Source organism: Athene cunicularia (genome assembly GCF_003259725.1).
Source record: "Athene cunicularia isolate RWA chromosome 1 unlocalized genomic scaffold, athCun1 chr1_part1, whole genome shotgun sequence".
In the NCBI taxonomy this organism is placed as follows: Eukaryota; Metazoa; Chordata; class Aves; order Strigiformes; family Strigidae; genus Athene; species Athene cunicularia.
In genome coordinates, this window is record NW_020799091.1 from 43,178,425 (window position 1) to 43,195,346 (window position 16,922).

The 16,922-nt window shown below is 40.7% G+C and overlaps 1 protein-coding gene across 4 annotated transcripts in view; it reads right to left on the reverse strand.

Annotated features, from left to right (window-relative positions):
• The window catches only part of KLF12 (Kruppel like factor 12), a 187,532-nt gene that overhangs the window by 148,196 nt on the left and 22,414 nt on the right, over positions 1-16,922 (reverse strand). Inside the window, exon 1 of one of the 4 annotated variants that reach the window (XM_026843449.1) lies at positions 9-99. The exons of the other annotated variants lie outside the window; for them this stretch is intronic. The gene's annotated coding sequence lies outside the window, so the exon portion shown is untranslated. Of the gene's footprint in view, positions 1-8; positions 100-16,922 lie in introns of those variants that run through there. 4 annotated transcript variants of the gene reach the window in all.

The window sequence follows — 16,922 nt, forward strand, 5'->3', positions numbered from 1 at the left end:
CTTTAGACCTGGAAAGGAGAGCAGTGAAGTCAAATAGATTCCAGTTTTTGGCAGCATACTTAGGTATATTTGATTTCAGTCAAAACATTTGTACTTCTCTATTACCTAGAGAAAGCATACATTTGAATTCAGATGTTATAGTGAAGGCCTGTACACACGCACCCCATAAATTAACACACATCAACACCACCTCAGATTTTTATATAGTTCATTATCTTGTAAAGTTATCACTGTTTGTCACTGAAAATCCCCATGCATTCACCTCTGACACAAAAGAAATTAAAAAAGCATGCTAAAAACATGCGTTGTCCTTGTAGAAATGGGCAACATATGCTGAGAGCTTCAATGTGAAGCGAGATGTGCAGAATTGTACTTCCCTGAATCAACATCCCTGCTTTGAATGTATCATCCCACTGTTGCTGGAGCAGTTTACACAGACATGCAAAACAACCTCTTGTGCCTTCAATTCAAACACTACCTCCCACCTGAGTCAATTTTCTATTCCAACCAAGGCTCAAGGCTGGTGTTTGAAAGCTAGCCCCTTCAGTTGCCATTCAGTTTGTAAAACATGGAAAGCATAAAAGACATTTTATCCCTCAATCTGACCTACAAATCCAGACACCTTGGTCAGCTGTACAGAAATAGGAAGATGTCACAGCTGTTTTTCAAATTGCTAAACTACAGCAGGTATCACTTATAAGTAAATGGCTGTGAATGAGTCGCTTATCTGCAGTCCTGTCTGGAAGGCAGCACTTAAGACTGGAAACTCACCTCTGCTCTAATCGTTACCTAGTAGTCCTCAAGAGCCATACTGTAATGGAAAAAACACCTTCCCTGTGTTTCACAGGCAGCAGATCTGTTCAGTGCTCCATGGTGCTGTTATTTATAAGGAACATGCTCATAGACCAGTTTCTTACGATGACTGCTTCAGGGGCATTTTAAGAAAAATAGTCTGTCCTAATGGAGCTTCCAAAACACGCTTTAAAAATGTACATTACTTTAAACACTTTCTTCTTTTCCAATTAATTCACCTCATCCCAGGATCTTCATTTTCGGGGATATAAATATTGCAGCAAGTGTTTATTTTTGCATACTCCTTTATTGTAATTTAAATAACATACTGAAAAGCAGGGAAACTGATACGACCATGCTCCAACACGGTGCCACAGACAGAGCAAATAACCTGCTTGAAATCCCATTTGCCCTCACTTTGAACCCCATGTATTACAGCACACAGAGCTGTGGTTTGATACTAGAGGGCAGGCAGGAACTTGACGGGAAAGCTGATAAGCAAATGCAAGAGCAAATACAACTGGAATCTTTTTTTTTTTTTTTTCCCCTTAAAAAGTAGATTCAAATAGTTCATAAAAAACTCTAAATGTTTAAGTTATAATTTCAGATCAAACAAGTAATTTTCAGGAGAACACCTCTGCATTCAAACTTGTGAATGAAGATGAGTCAATCTGTTGAGATGTCCCCAGTCCATGTTATGGTACTGCTGGGTATCTACTGTATTTTTAAGCTTGACACAACAGGAAGAAGAAGGAAAAAAAAGTTTTTCCTGTGTCTTCGCAGCATTTTGTTTTGTGCTTTTGATCTTTATTCAGCATTCAAGGCATGAGGCAGGGAAAGAGGAGGGACCCCGATGCCACAACACAGCTAGCTGAAATTGTTCCAGGCTTTATATCCCTCTTCCCAGCAAGGGTGGTGCACTGTTTACTTATCAGAAGCAGATATTGGGTGCCACTGAGCTCCATCAGTTTGGATGTAGTTTGGGGTGGACCAAGAGCAGGAGCCACCCTGGCATTCCTGGCTCTCTCAGCACCTATTTTGTAAGCAGAGAGGTCCCTCTTCCTTCTTTATTTATATGCAGCATAGTTGAATTTTACCGCAAGATCAGGAATATACCATCATCAAGCACCCCTTAGGCTGTTTAGCTCATAGACAAAGAAGGATGAGCTGATATTGCTTTGTGTCCCTGAGGAGGTCTTACCCGCCTGAACGAAGGGACAAGGCTGGCTAGAGCAGGAGGTGCAGGCAGGAGGAGCGGGGAAGACAAAGCGCCATGGAGGAAAGGCAGGTTTAATGAACTGTTAGAATCTGATTAGAGGCTAATGTCCCTTTTAGTGCTTTGTACCAATTTACAGCTGATATACTTGAACCATTTTTCCCCACTGGCTGTGATAAACTCATTAGTTTTAAAAATGCAACCTAACAAGAGCCTTTGAAGTTTAAAACTGATAAATCATGAAAACCTGACTAGTTCATGTACCATTTAACACATTTACATTTAACTAAATTTTCACAGAGCTTGCTTCCTCTTTTGTTCTCTAAAATCATATTTCTTAAAAGCAGTGCTCTGCCTTTTGAGTGCTAGTATGAAGAGCGAATGCAGTGAATAGCTCTGGCTTTTGGGTCATTTATAATTCAGAGTAGCAATAATCACAGGAGTAGATTGTTTCCAAGCTATCTGATCCCTTCTGCATTTATAACTGGAAGGACATTGTGTTACATATCCTGGGGGACCACTACCTGGTAACAGTTGAGTAGATCCAGTCTGTGTGCTCTACATATGGATGACATGTTTAGCCCAATGGTCGTCCAGAGAGCAGATCTTTCCAAACTGCACTCTCCTGCCCTAACGAGCGTTTATGCTACAGTATGTTCAAAGCCATTCAGCAAATAGGATGTAATTGCTGAGGTTTGCATACAGTGGGCAATCATCTAAGGCAAAGGGGCTTGACTCTTTCCCACCGGGGCTGGGAGTGTGAACTGAGTTCCCCTGGGAGCCTTTCCCATCAGCCAGGCAGATGGAGCATCCACACCTGAGTGAGGCCAGGCTGCTCCAGCACCCCACGTTAATTGATGACACTCAGGAGACCCACCAGCAGAGATTGCTGATATGATGTATTGAGCCAACATATTTTTCAGGCCACAGCCCCCTTCTGGCTCATTCAACTCTCTCCATCAAATGCAGCAGCCAACTTCCAGCTCCCAACATTGCCCAGGTTAAAGTGACCTGAATTTGTGTGACAGTCCTTCCTTCTCTATTCTCCTACCTCCTGCCCCAACCCACCTGGTGGACTCCAGTCACCCACCTAGGTAAAACACATAGCAGATGTATGTCCTAAACAGGGCATATAATCAAACCAAACACTGACTGACCTTACCAAAACATTTGTTTGCTTGGATCAATAAACAAACTCATCCTAAAAGAACTCTCTTTCTCAGTGCCATCCGCTGGAGCCTTTCACTAATCAACTTTTGGACATTTATTCCCTTGAAAGATTAATTAAAAACACAAATCATACCCAGGCCTGTATGGGCAACTGCTATTAGAGCATTTGTTATAGAAAACAGATAAGCTTTTGGCCTTAAAAGCTCTTCTCCTGAGAAGCTATGGCAATCAGTCTACTAACAACACTCTCCCTGCTCCTAAAATGCCTACATTTTCAGTACAGCACCACTGCAACTACAACTGGCATCTTCTTCATGCAGATGACTTTTTGTTGCAAGTTTTAATCAAATTATCTTTGGCTACTTTAGAGGAAGAGAAAACAAAACAAAAAATTGTATCTCATTCTGGCACCCCCCCACCCCCCAAACCCTGTAGTGCTTACTTAATTTTGAATTAAACTACTATGAAATTTGGTTCCATCCATGGCTGCGGTTTTGTAGCCAAGGTTGTATTTTGGCCAAGCCATATATTTAAGAATCATGCTGCAAACTTTTAAGAGGGGAGCTGCTGCCATAACCAGCCTCCTGTCCTGAGACGCAACCAAAGACACCCCTAAACCCCCTCCATAATTTCTTCTAAGCACAAGATGACAGAAACTGCACTCTCCACACCACAGTTGTCAGCTCTCCCACTATCTAAGATTTTCATGTCTAGCTGCTTAGTACTACAGCATGAGAAATGTAACAATGCTTTCCCAGACCTGACCAAACTGTGATGAGCACAACCCCATGCAATCCCCAGAAGAAAGCATTGAGCTCAGGCTTCAGAGCATCCAGAACCCAGATCTCACATTTCCTGCATGGATTAATAAACATTTAAGTTCCTGTGCAAGACAGCCTCCTCCACGTTTCATCACATGAACGCAAGAGATATGCAGAAACAAGGCGGATAATGCTAATTACTGCTGTCACTAATGAAGGTAATGGGTTTACTCAGTCATGCTGAAGAGCTGCACACTGGCAAGACAAAGCCACTGATGGTTCTGAACTTCTCTATGAGACACTGAAAACGTCCAGCTGACAATTCAATGCTTTGTAACTGGTGGGTTGACCTTAGCTGCCAGATGCCCACCCAGGTGCTCTCACGCTCCTCAACAGGACAGAGGAAGAAAATAAGTTGGAAAAGGTCATGGGTCAAGATAAAGACAGAAAGATCACTTACGAGGTACCATCTCAGGCAAAACAGACTTGATGTGGGAAAAAATAATTTAATTTATTGTCAATTAGAGTTGGATGATGAGAAACAAAGACAAAACCTAAAACACTTCCCCCTCATCTCTTCCTTCTTCCCAGGTCCAACTTCATTCCTTCATTTCAACTCTTCCTTTACTTTTCTGTACAGAAAACTTAACTTCTAACATGACACACTTTCATTTTTGAGAAAAGTAGTATCAGCTGGGGAAAAAGCAATCTCATATTCAACATTCAAGCTACAGTAAAAAGTTTCAAGTTTAAGGGGAGTACATTTGAATAGCTAAGAGCAGAGAACAGCCCTTAAGCAGTCTTTCTGTCTCAAAGCTATGACTTACAACTTCCCCTGCTCCATCTTCTAGTTAATTTTACATAAGTTTTCTGCACAGGCAGTAATTTAATTCATCATTATATTTTCATTTTAAGGTTTCAAAATAGAGTTATTTTTGTGAAAACAGTGTTCTTGATAGCTCAGAAACCCAAATTTTTAAGGTTGTTTTTTGGTTTTTTTTGTTTGTTTTTTTTTTATACAGATATCTGAGAAACATTACTGAATTAACCATGAAGTAGCCTACGCCACTTATATGCCCTAGCAATAAGATTACCTTGTTGATTTTTCTGAACATAAATACCTGAAGTTATATTATTCTCATTACTTACGTTACTATACTGAAGTTATCCATCAGTAAAAGCAACAGACAGCTTAACACCTCAGGTCAAAAAAATATGAAGTGATCCACTCAAGGCAAAGCTTCTGAAGATATGACAGATCCTTTTAAGGATATGACTAGATAAGATTTCCAAAGTTTGAAATTGTTTTTTCTCATTGTTTCAAGGGATAATAGAAGAATGAAAGATTACCATCTCTTCTCAAATATAACTATCTCCATAGGGAGAGGAAGCCAAGGAAAATGTCTTCTTTCCAAATTCTCACAGGAAAGAATCGCTCAATTGTCTACTACCTCAATCTCCCGAAGACCTTAATTTCTAAAGAAGTCCTTTATATACCTTACAAGGAGATTTCTTAGTCACTTAAATGTAGTTATCTCTAGGGTGAAGCATACCAGTTAACATTGCCACAGTATAAGAGTAGTTCATTCCAAAAAGTGAACGAAACAACTATCTGATAGAAAATAAAATTAAATTTATGTGGCTAGAAGATAATCACTCAGCTGGGAGTTCTGCCAGGAAATCAGGGTTAACAGCCCATGTCTTGCCATAAGATCTTCATCATATGTAATTATGTCTATAGCTGTGTGAAATGTTCATAATGAATGCAGAGATTCTGGTAGTTCTGCATTTTACTCTGAACTTGAATTTCCAGTCAAATTCCCTAGAAATAAAAGGATCATTTGCATTTATTGATGCTTCAAGTAAAACCAAAACAATTTCTTAAGAAAAAAGTAGAGTGAAGCCTTAAAATTCACACTGTTTTCATGTGAAACTGGGTGGGGTTGATTTGAGTTCATTCCAACTCAAGATGAAGTTCCTTTAGTGAGAGAGAATGCAGTATTTGTGAAAGCCTGGACAAACAATATGGACAAACAAGCTGCAGTTTATGTCTTATCTAAAAAAAGCTTAAAACACCACAGTAATGGACTTCTGGGAAGAATAATTAACTAAGGCTAACAACAAGGTTGCTTCTCACTGATCAACAAACCTCTCTCTAGTCTGCTTGTTAGCCCCAAACAGAGTTCAGGGTGGACCCAAGTGCAGCACATGATATTCCATACATCACCTTGCACTGTAAGAGGCTGTGGGAGGAGCGCAGTCTCGGTATTGGTATATGTATCACAGACACATATCTGCATGGCATCCACTGATCATGGAGACATCACAGCTCTACGCTTTCCAGGAGGGCTTCAGAGTGTGATCTCCTATTACAACCATGCATGCCAGGTAGATACCAGACCTGAGCAGCAGCTGTGACTCAATGCTGCCAGTGCCTGAGCAGCACATGCAATGGTTGGTCTTCAGCTTGTGTTGTCCTGCTGAGATCCTCATCTGATATACCCGACCATGTCTGGCTGTATCCTGCTGCTACCAGTACACAAGCTTCTTGAATTCCTATTCCTGTGCCTAGATCCCTCAGAAAAAACACATAAACTAATTCTGCAGACAGCAGGTTTCCAAAAGTAAAGCAGAGAAATCCCTAAAGATGTAGCTATATTTTAATTTGCTACATATTTTTATAAATCTATCTCCAGGGAAAAAGTTCAAGTCCAGACAATATTCAGTGAAGACAACCAAGATCTCATGTTTTGTTTCTAAATTATTTTTGGTTTGTTTGGCTTTAAATTAGTTTTAGCAAATATAAATAGAACCAAAGAGATGTGGTCAGCTTCCAGGTGACAGAGGAGCTTTGAGTGCATTGGCAACTAGAGGCCAATCTGCTATTTCGCAGACTCAGCAGGCAACCCTGTCAGCTTAGACTGCGTAAAATCCCATTACATCAGCTCTGCTCTTGCCACTTTCAGCTGTCTCTACAAAGAATTACCGATCATTGCTACAGTATGTAATTCAGACACAATATGTTACAAGTAACAGTAATTACTGAGCCATACATTTAACTTGTATCAACACTAATGGCTTCATTGTTTTCCTTCTAATACAATATTCACAGAATATTTGATAAGGTTTTTGTGAATACTGAAGGACTGGTTAAGTATTATTTGTGGGTTTTCCTGACCTTATACTTAAGTCCTGCTTACCCCCCATCCCCTCCCAAAAAAATCAACAGAAAAAGAATGCACCAAAAATCATTTAGGAGACATGTATCCTTAAGTGTGGTGGGTCAACCCTGGCTGGATGCCATATGCCCACCAAAGCTGCTCTTTCACTCCTGTCCTCAGCTGGACAGGGAAGAGAAAATATAACTAAAGGCTCCTGGGTCCAGATAAGAGCAGAGAGGCATCACTCACCAATTGCTGTCATGGGCAAAACAGACATGACTTAAGGAAATTGGTTTAATTTATTAACAGTTAAATCAGAGCAGATTAGTGAGAAACAAAAATCTTAAAACACCTTCATCCCACCCCTCCCTTCTTCCTCATCTTAACTTCACTCCTAATTTCTCTCCCTCCTCCCCACCAGCAATGCAGGAGGATGGGGAATGGGGTCTGGGGTCAATTTATCACATGTTGTCTCTGCTGCTCCTTCCTCCTCAGAGAGAGGACTCCTCATACTCTTCCTCTGCTCCAGCGTGGGGTCCCTCCCACAGGAGACAGTCCTCCATGAACTTTTCCAATCGCAGTCCTTCTCACAGGCTGCAGCTCTTCGTGAACTGCTCCAGCATTGGTCACTTCCACAGAACTTCCTTGAGGACCAGACTGCTCCAGCATGGGTCCCCCACAGGGCCTGCCAGGAGCCTGCTCCAGCACGGAATTCCCAGAGGGTCACAGCCTCCTTCGGGCACCCACCTGCTCTGGTGTGGGCTCCTCCCCGGGCTGCAGGTGGAGATCTGCTCCCCCGTTACCCCCCATGGCTGCAGGGGCACAGCTGCCTCACCATGGGCTGCACCGCGGGCTGCAGGGGAATCTCTGCTCCCGGGCCTGGAGCACCTCCTGCCCCTCCTTCTTCACTGACCTTGGTGAGAGCAGGGTTGATGCTCTCAAATATTCTCATTCCTCTTCTCTGAAGAGGAGACCCCAGTTAAACAGCAACTTTTCCCCCTTTTTAAATATGTTATCCCAGAGGTGCTACCACCATTGCTGATGGGCTCAGCCTTGGCCAGCAGTGGGTCTGTCATGGAGCCGGCTGGCATTGGCTCTGTTGGACACGGGGGAAGCTTCCAGCAGCTTCTCACAGAAGCCACCCCTGCAGCCCCCCCGCTACCAAAACCCTGCCATGCAAACCCAATACATTAAGAAAGGGTAAGTTTGGAAAAAGCACGCACTGCATTTACTATTACACTACAATTAATTTAAAAAAAAACTTTTCATAACACTTCATGAAGCATAATAGTAAAATAAACTCTTGGTAGTTTCCTCTGGGTTTTTAAAGCACTGACAAGTAGTGAAGACTGCTATCAAGTGGAAATTCATTACTTTTTCCACAAAAAAAAACCTAACCTAGTAATTGACCTAGACTGCCACTTTTCCTTGACCACAGTTACAATTCAGGTGCTTTCAAGTAAGTACTACTCAATTTCCAAAGCAGTTTTCTGCTCTCATGTCAACTGTCCTCAAGTTTGGAGAACAGTTTGAAGAATGAAAACTAACATAGCTGGCCACCCCTCAAAAAAATTGCAACGGAATGTATGAAAAAATTTTCATAGTCCTACAAATATTATATTGGTCAAATTTACTAAAACATAAATACTTAAAGGTTAACTTTACTATTAGGTGAGCTGTTGCCTCAAATTATTAAACTTGAGGAAAAAAAAAAAAAAATCACATGAAGAGCTGCTGAGAACAGTATCAGGTCAGGTTTTCATTCCAGGTCCCCCATCTTTTGCCTTTACCAAGGAATAAATCAAAGTTTAAATAATCAAAAAGTAAGTCTCAGGTCACACCATGTTTTTAATCAGCTCTAGTGCTGAAAAGAACATCAATAGAGTGTCAGGGGAATAATTTTGCCATCTGACAAAATTTTCCTGTATCTCTTATGTAAATTGTAACTATTTTGTATTTGCTAAGCAAACGAGAGTTGAATGGTTATAGCCAAGCAGCTTACCAGTGACTGAAATTTTACTCCAAATTCGCCCTTACCTGTTCCAATAGGAAAATGAGCTGCTGAAAGCATAGGGAGCTGGCTGGCACACATTTCCCCCCACCTGCCAACGTGCGAAGTCTGCTTCCATGAAGACAGACACAACACAGGCCCTGCACTCTGGAGAATAAAGGGAGTGTTTAGCATGTAGCAGTAGCCACAGTTTAGTCCAAAATTTTTGTCCGAGATGCCACATGGCAGGCCAAATGTCCTGGACATCATTGCTTCCTCCATAAATTACACTGGGCCCTTTCCATCATGGGTGTCAGAGAAAGCTACCAGCAATACCGTATGCCCCACTGGAGCATGGCTGGCCAGCAGATCCTCCCCAACCTTTTAGCTTGGGGAGAAAACTGTTGCTCCTCTAGGTGCCATGTTCCCTCCCTCCAGGGTAAAATAGAGCAATAAATTGATTGTCAACATCAGAAGCTGACTTTTTATAAATCATGGACACTGAAAACTGCATCCTCTGAGTACGAGGAATGTAAGGTAATGCTGTCATTAAATATGCCTAGCTTTCTTCTAGCAGCTGGGCCACAGAAACATTAAGTAGCTGATACTGGTGTTAGCCAGTAGAAGTATTTCTCGCTTATCTGAGGGCTCACATGTATAGGCAGAATTTAAAAGAAACCAGGATAAGCTAGCTTTCCCACTTCAGGTTAAAAATGTAATGATAAAGTTTAGGAAATTCAGTTAAGCCTTATCTTTATTTCAGATTTATTTTGTTCACAAGCAATTTTTAAACTTTTTTTTTTTAAACTATTAGAGACAGAGCAGAATATGATACCCATAACAGAACACCTTTGCTCTCAGAAGTCAGTTGTTCATTTCCATCTCAGCTTGTTGCACTGCCAGTTACAGGGGCAGAGGCAAATTCACTACAGCCTTGAGAAGAGTAGGAGAACACGCTTACATGCAGCTGCACCCTCCAACGCCAGATATCACAGGTCACACCTGCAAGGAGCATAGCCAGTTCTCATAGAACCTCAAAAAGTGTCTGCTGTGGTTCACGTACAAAGTTATAGATATGATAAGGCAGTAAGCAATGAAACAAAACTGTTCTTTTCAATGGCCAAATTCCAGCTGCTAGGAAGAGATGTAACCACAACCTTCGCCCCAGCAGCTCCACCGCAGCAGAAGCACTGCCAGAGTGCCAGTGTTTGCAAAACTGTGCGTAAAGACCGTTTGATTTATGTACATGCCAAAATAACAAAGGAATAATTAAATAAAGCTGAACGATTGCACGCTCAGATGAAAAAGTCAGACTGTTTGCCAGAAGGTAAGCGTTACTCCATCACCTTTCCCTGCACCTTTTGCACAGCACCTTACATGCACATGGAGGAATGGTAATTGCTTTATACGCTTCTTGCTGTGGAGCAAACAAACTGCTTATTCTGACATTTCGAAAGAAAGGCTGTATGCTCTGATGAAACTCCTTAACTGCAAATGTTTAACATCCTGTCGCAACCTGATCTCTGTTCTATTTGACATCAGTTTGAGGTTTTCCCACTCCTCACAGGCTTCAGTGCAAACTCCTGGGAAAATATTAATATTAAAGCTGGCGAGTAGCACTCAGTACACTTCAAAAAAGGGCAAACTGACTTTTGTTCACTTAGTTATAAAGCACCTCAATTCATGAATGAGAATCTGTAAGTATCCACCAAAATATGTGAAAAAAAACTGTCTAAACATACTGCTCTCAGACTGTTCACACTGACTTAATAGACAGAAGTTGATACCTGACTGCTCACATGAGGGGTTTTCTCACCCAAGAGAGGATGACCAAAATGCTTATGTACAAAGCTGTCAAATTATTTTCAACAAGCAATAAATTATCGTGGAACAAGGGTCCACTTTAAAGACAATTCTAATTAAATGTTAGGAATTTCTAATTAACAAATTTCACATGTCACCAACACGCATTTCCCACAGATTCTCAGAGAAGCTGTGATTCCTCAAATATGTTTGGGGGAAAAAAAAGTGTACTGCACATGAACAAAATTACCGCCGAGTGAAATAACTGTGTAACTTCAAGACTAAAGAGTACTTTAAGCAACTATGGGTATAGCCATAAAAGTGAGAGGAAAAAAGAAAAATCACATATGCACGAGTAGTACATACAGCACTACAATAATAGATCATTTGAACTTTTCTTATAGCATCCCTAAAATTTAGAGATACAAAAGTTGCTATATACAGTGAAACTGGGCATATATAATAAGTTTAAGACTATAAAGAAAATCCATGAGCATGTGTCTAGGGGAAGGACGAGGTAAATGAGTAATTAATTTATAACATATCAGTTCACAGCAAGAAACATATAATCCTGGAGAAATCCAGGCAGCAATAGATGTACAGCCAATGTTTTGATTTTGTTTTTTTTTTTTCCTGGGAAGGTACCTCAGGAAATCTCCAGTCCAATGTCTTGCTCAAAGCAGGTGTAGCTCAGAGGTCAGACAAGGATGCTCAGGTTTATGTCCAGTCAGGTCCTAAGAACCTTGAAGGATGGAGATGGCACAATTTCTCTGAACACCCTGCTCAACTGGGAGACAGACTCCGGGGTGGGGGGGGGGGAAGGTTTTCCTCACACCCAGCCTGAACCTCTCATTTTCAAATGCACTGTCTCACATTCTCCCACCAGGTATGGCTATGAACTGACCGAGGACCCCTGAGCCCACACATCCTACCAGTCTTTGCCCATCTGACTGTGCACCCATCCAGGCTGTAATAACCATAACTCAAGATACAAGAACATTGTTGGAGACACCGTTGAAAGCCTTGCAGAAGCCAAGGTAAACAGTCTTAACTTCTCTCCCCTCACCCACTATTCCAGTTACTTTATATAGCAGATGCAACCATGTAGGTCAGGCATGCTTTATCCTGGGTGAATCCATGCTGACTGTTCCCAGGCACCTTCTCCTTCACAGTGCCCAGATGTCTGTTCACAGAGGACTCATTCTGTGATTTTTCTGAGGACCAAAGAGAGGCCGACTGGTCCTTAGTGCCCCAGACCACCCTTCTGGACTTGTCTAAAGAGAAGTGCTCCATTTGCTTTCTTCCAGTCATCAGAGATCTCCCATAGTCTCCAGGACCTTTTAAAAGAAAGGTGCCAAGAAGGGTGCTGCAAGGATGTCATCCAGCTGCCTCAATGTCTGTGCATGCAGGCACGTGGGTCCCATGGGCTTGTCTGGGTTGAGTCTTCACAGCTAATCCCCAGGATTTGGTACTCATACATGACAGGTGGTTCTGCTCCTTAAGCCTTCTCTGTAAGCAGAGGCCTGTGAGAAGGCCACTCAGGTGAAGGCTGAGGCAGAAGGCAGTAGTGGAGTACCTCAGCTTCAGGCATTCAGCCATGGACCCACATTTTCTTTGTCCAGCATTTTAATGCTGATGTAGTAAAAGTGCTGTTGTCTTTTGTATTTCCTGCAAGTCTGAATTCCAGCTGAGCTTTGGCTTTCCCAACACCATCGCTGCGTGCCTGCACAGTATTTCTGTTTTCATCCTTTGTATCCTCCCCCTGCTTCCACCTCCTGCTATATATACTGCCTTTTTGCAACTGGAATCCACAGATTTTGCACTGGAAGCCAAGATTTCTTCACTTAAAGGGAAACTGGTCTCCTGACAAATTCACTTGTCTGATGAGCTGGAAATTGGTTCAGAAACAAATGGACTTTTCTACAGATTTGTTTATCAAGAGCTATTGAGCACAAAAATACAGATACAACCTCTGGTTATGGAAGTATTTCTGCTGTAGATTTATTGCAAACTTGAAAGATGTACCAGGGCAATACCACTGCTCACATGCAACCTTGCTACATCGTTTCCCTAAGCATCTATCTGTTACTGACTGCTGTTTGAGGAAATATATAAAGTTGACAGTCCTTTGCTCTAACAGAAAACAGCCACATTTACATTCCTATGTCTTTTCTTTAAGTATAATGCATGCCAAACCCATGGAAGTTAAACCAACTCTAAACCACGAGATTCCAGTCTGAAGACTTGTACTCAAAGAACTGACATTCTTCTGCCAAGTACTTGGTATGGATCACTACCGAAAAAGAACCTTAAGCTAGGTGGGCCACTGTCTGTTCTTCTGCAGCATTTCACTCCCTGTGATTTATTCCAGAGGTAAATGAGATGGTCAGCACACAGCATTTACAGCTTAGTATGGACTTCAGGTGATACCTTCAGACCCCTCTTCCTTTGTTTCCCTCAGTCATTGCTCGATTGCTGAAAATGCAACAATACAGTCTGTCCATGTGTGCCACCATTCCTGGCTGATTTCATGAACAGTAAGAGTCACAGCCAAATGACAGTGCCTGGCAAAGCACCAGAATATTGAAAATTATTCTCACTGAAACATATAGAAGTATTACACCAAGTTATACAATAAAAGTATACATTCCCACCTGCTGTTGAACTCTATTTTGCATCAGAGGTGCCTTATGCAAAAACATTTGACAGAACTGTGTGTGACTGCTAAACGTGCCCCTGCTGGGTCTTTAAATCCTCATTAGCATTCTTTAAGTCAGTGCTCCTGATTATACATTGCACAGCAGGAAGGTCTAACAAAGTATTGTTATTTGTATTATCTTTTAAAACCTAGCATCATGCTGCCATTAAAAATGCATAGTGACCTTACCCATGTCAAGGCTTTCAAGAAATAATGCACTGAGATAATTGGTTGTTTGGCATCATACATAGCCTTTATAGCATGTGTCAAGTCCTGAGTCATACTAATATATTTAACGTCTCTCATTAGGACATAATAAGAAATTGTGCTTGTATAAATCACGTATTTATTCCCAGCACATGGCTTAGTTACACTGTGTAAAATGACGAAAACGATTTCCTGTCCACACTAGCTATGTCTCACATAGAATAAAACACTTTTATTAGATTTACTTCGCACCAGAAGAACTGGATGGGTTAAGCTGCTCATTTTTAAGCAACAATTTCTGCACAGACATAGAGTGTTATGTGTATTGCATCTTTCTGAAGAGATCCACACCCCTAACATTAATAATGTGACAAACTGCCTCCACCATCATTCTGGATGCTGATATTCAATAAACATTAAAATATTCCAACCACTAAAATTACAGCCACAGTGGTTTCAAGAGCAGTGTTTATCAGACACTGAATGATGCTGGACACAAATCTGAAGTGTAATTCCCTCAATCAGTGTAGATGTTTCACAAAAATGCTTTTTATGCTGAAAGCTCATGCCAAGTTACCAGTTCACATGTAAAGAAGAAAAATTATTTTATGAATTCTTTCAAGAAAATATACCTTTTCTTAAAAATGACTCCTCACAGGACTTAAGCTCAAAGGATCTATGTTAGGTACCCAACTCATGTTTTGTCATGAAAAGCACCAAAACTATGCCACTGTTGGTGCTGTTTCTTCAGGTGTCCATCCTGTGGCTCAGTGCAGTCAACACAGAGCCTCCATCCAGCTTCTGTGTGCGTATGCATGCATTATGTATGTGGAGGTATACTCTATATTGTCTAAAGACATTTAATAAATTCTGCATTTCAAGAATTATAGGAAAAAAGCACAATAATTGTATCACCTGTTTGGTGCCAGGAATAATAAATTATCCACTCTTAAGCAAAAATTGTGAAAGTCTCATCATTTACTCTTACATTAAAAACAGTCTCCGAAACATTCAGGTGGGTTGTTTCTGTTGTTTGTTTTAAAGTAATGACAGTTCTCTGAGTAGCCATTTGAAAAACAGCAGAGCTCTGCGTTTATTTTCAACCTGAAAGAATACTCTCATGATCAACGGATTATGTTTATTATTCAAACCCACAAAATTATTAACCTGAATATGTTAAAACTGGGAAGAAAAAAAAAAGTCATGCTGCTGATCAACTCTCAGGACCTACTAGACTAATTCAAGAGATCACTGTTAATACTGTTTTGACCATATCTATTTATCACACCCTATAGAACACTACTTAAGCAAAAGTATGCCAAAGTATTACCAAATAATCCTTCATGTTTTTACCATCATCAGCTGTCATACAATTGCTCTAGGGTCAGATATAAAGGTTTATGCCTGGATTTGATAATTTTTGTTGAAATTTTACAAGGTAGATACTTGTTAAGTACTTCACATGGTCATCATGTTGAATGGTCTACAAAGAAGTTAGTAACCAGCAACCGTGCAACTTGGATGGCTACTGAAACACCCCCCAGGATTCAAAGCAGTCCAAGCCAATGCAGGATGGAAATGCCCAGCTTCACTCCTCACTAGTGAGGAATATGAGTTCATCACTTTAAGTGTAATAAGCATTCTTGAGCTGCTGTCTCAGAAGTAAAGGACGCAGACACATCCATACTGTGATAACACAAGCACCAGTAGATGCTTGCTCTTTTCTCCCTTTAAAATTTTTTATAACTTACAAAATTTTACAAGTGAAAGCTTCAGGATTTTTAATTTAATGAACATAAATTTAAAGAACAGTCACGGCCATGTTAGCTGGCACTTAGGTTCTTTTGAAAATGCAACATTATCTCAGCCATACATGGAAAAACACCTTTTTGTTCTATCTTACTAGATATGCACATAGGCAAATACTTTTAGGTCACTTATGTTGGGATTAGAAATGAGAGACTTCTCTCCGAGATGAATGTACACACATCCCAAAGTAAGGTAAGCTGTGGAGAAGCAGGGTGTGAAGAAGCTGCCCTAACCCGGGGACTCCTTCAGACAGCATGACTCTTCAGGATCCTCTTCCGTGCCCTTAGGGTCTGGTGCTATGCATCTACGTAGTGCACTGGAAAGTCTGGAGGTTGAACTGAGCTTTTCCTTTCCATTGCCTTGCTTATATTTTACTTAGAATTTTAATGCCATTTGAGAAACGGTTACAGACACTTTAAATCACATTCACCTGGTGTGATCTTTTATTTATTTTCTCTAAAGACCCCATGTGGGAGAGTTCTGAGCCACCACAGTGGAAGAATTTCAATGTTTTAAAATACTTTCTCATGAAAACAACTCTGTCCTTATAAAACATTCCTAGTTCTCTGATCCCATCAGGCCACTATGTGGACAGATCCCAGTAAATTTAAGTAAATGGGTTATTACTTTCATGTCCTCCCTTGCATACTGCAGTAACTGTTACTGATACAGACATGACTAGACAAAATTAACTGGTTTACTAGAAACCAAGCCAGAAAAAGAAATTGGTAAAAAGAAAAATCTAACTGTACATCAACTGATAAATAATAATCACTATCCAGTATCCAGAGTAAGTTTGGTAGAACTAATCCCAGCATGCATCCTGGAATTAAGACTAAAGCACAGCATACTTAGTAGACCAACTAGGTATTATCCATCACTACTGAAATCACTGGAAATATATTAAGTTTTTAATTAATAAAAGCAGAAACTAACCCTGCTCATTAAATTATCCCTTTTTTCCAACGACTTGGTCTCATATTAGGCAAATAAATGCCTGTGTTTGTGTGGAACACTGTATGGTGAATTACTTGCCCAGACTTTCTTACAAGTAGCAGCAATTGACATCAGGTTAATATGAAAGTATCCTTAAACTGCATATAGCTCACAGAAACCAGAAACTGAGAACATCATTCACTCTTTCAGAAACCTGCTATGCCCAACAGTAAATCTTTTATTGCAGGCAAAAGTGGTAAGTAGCCTTGATCATAACAAACTGTTGCTACAGATCAAAGAGTAATGGCACATTTATATTCAAAGTAAAGTAACAGCCAAACTCTTCCTTGAAGCCAAATACATGGTTTAGAAGCACACA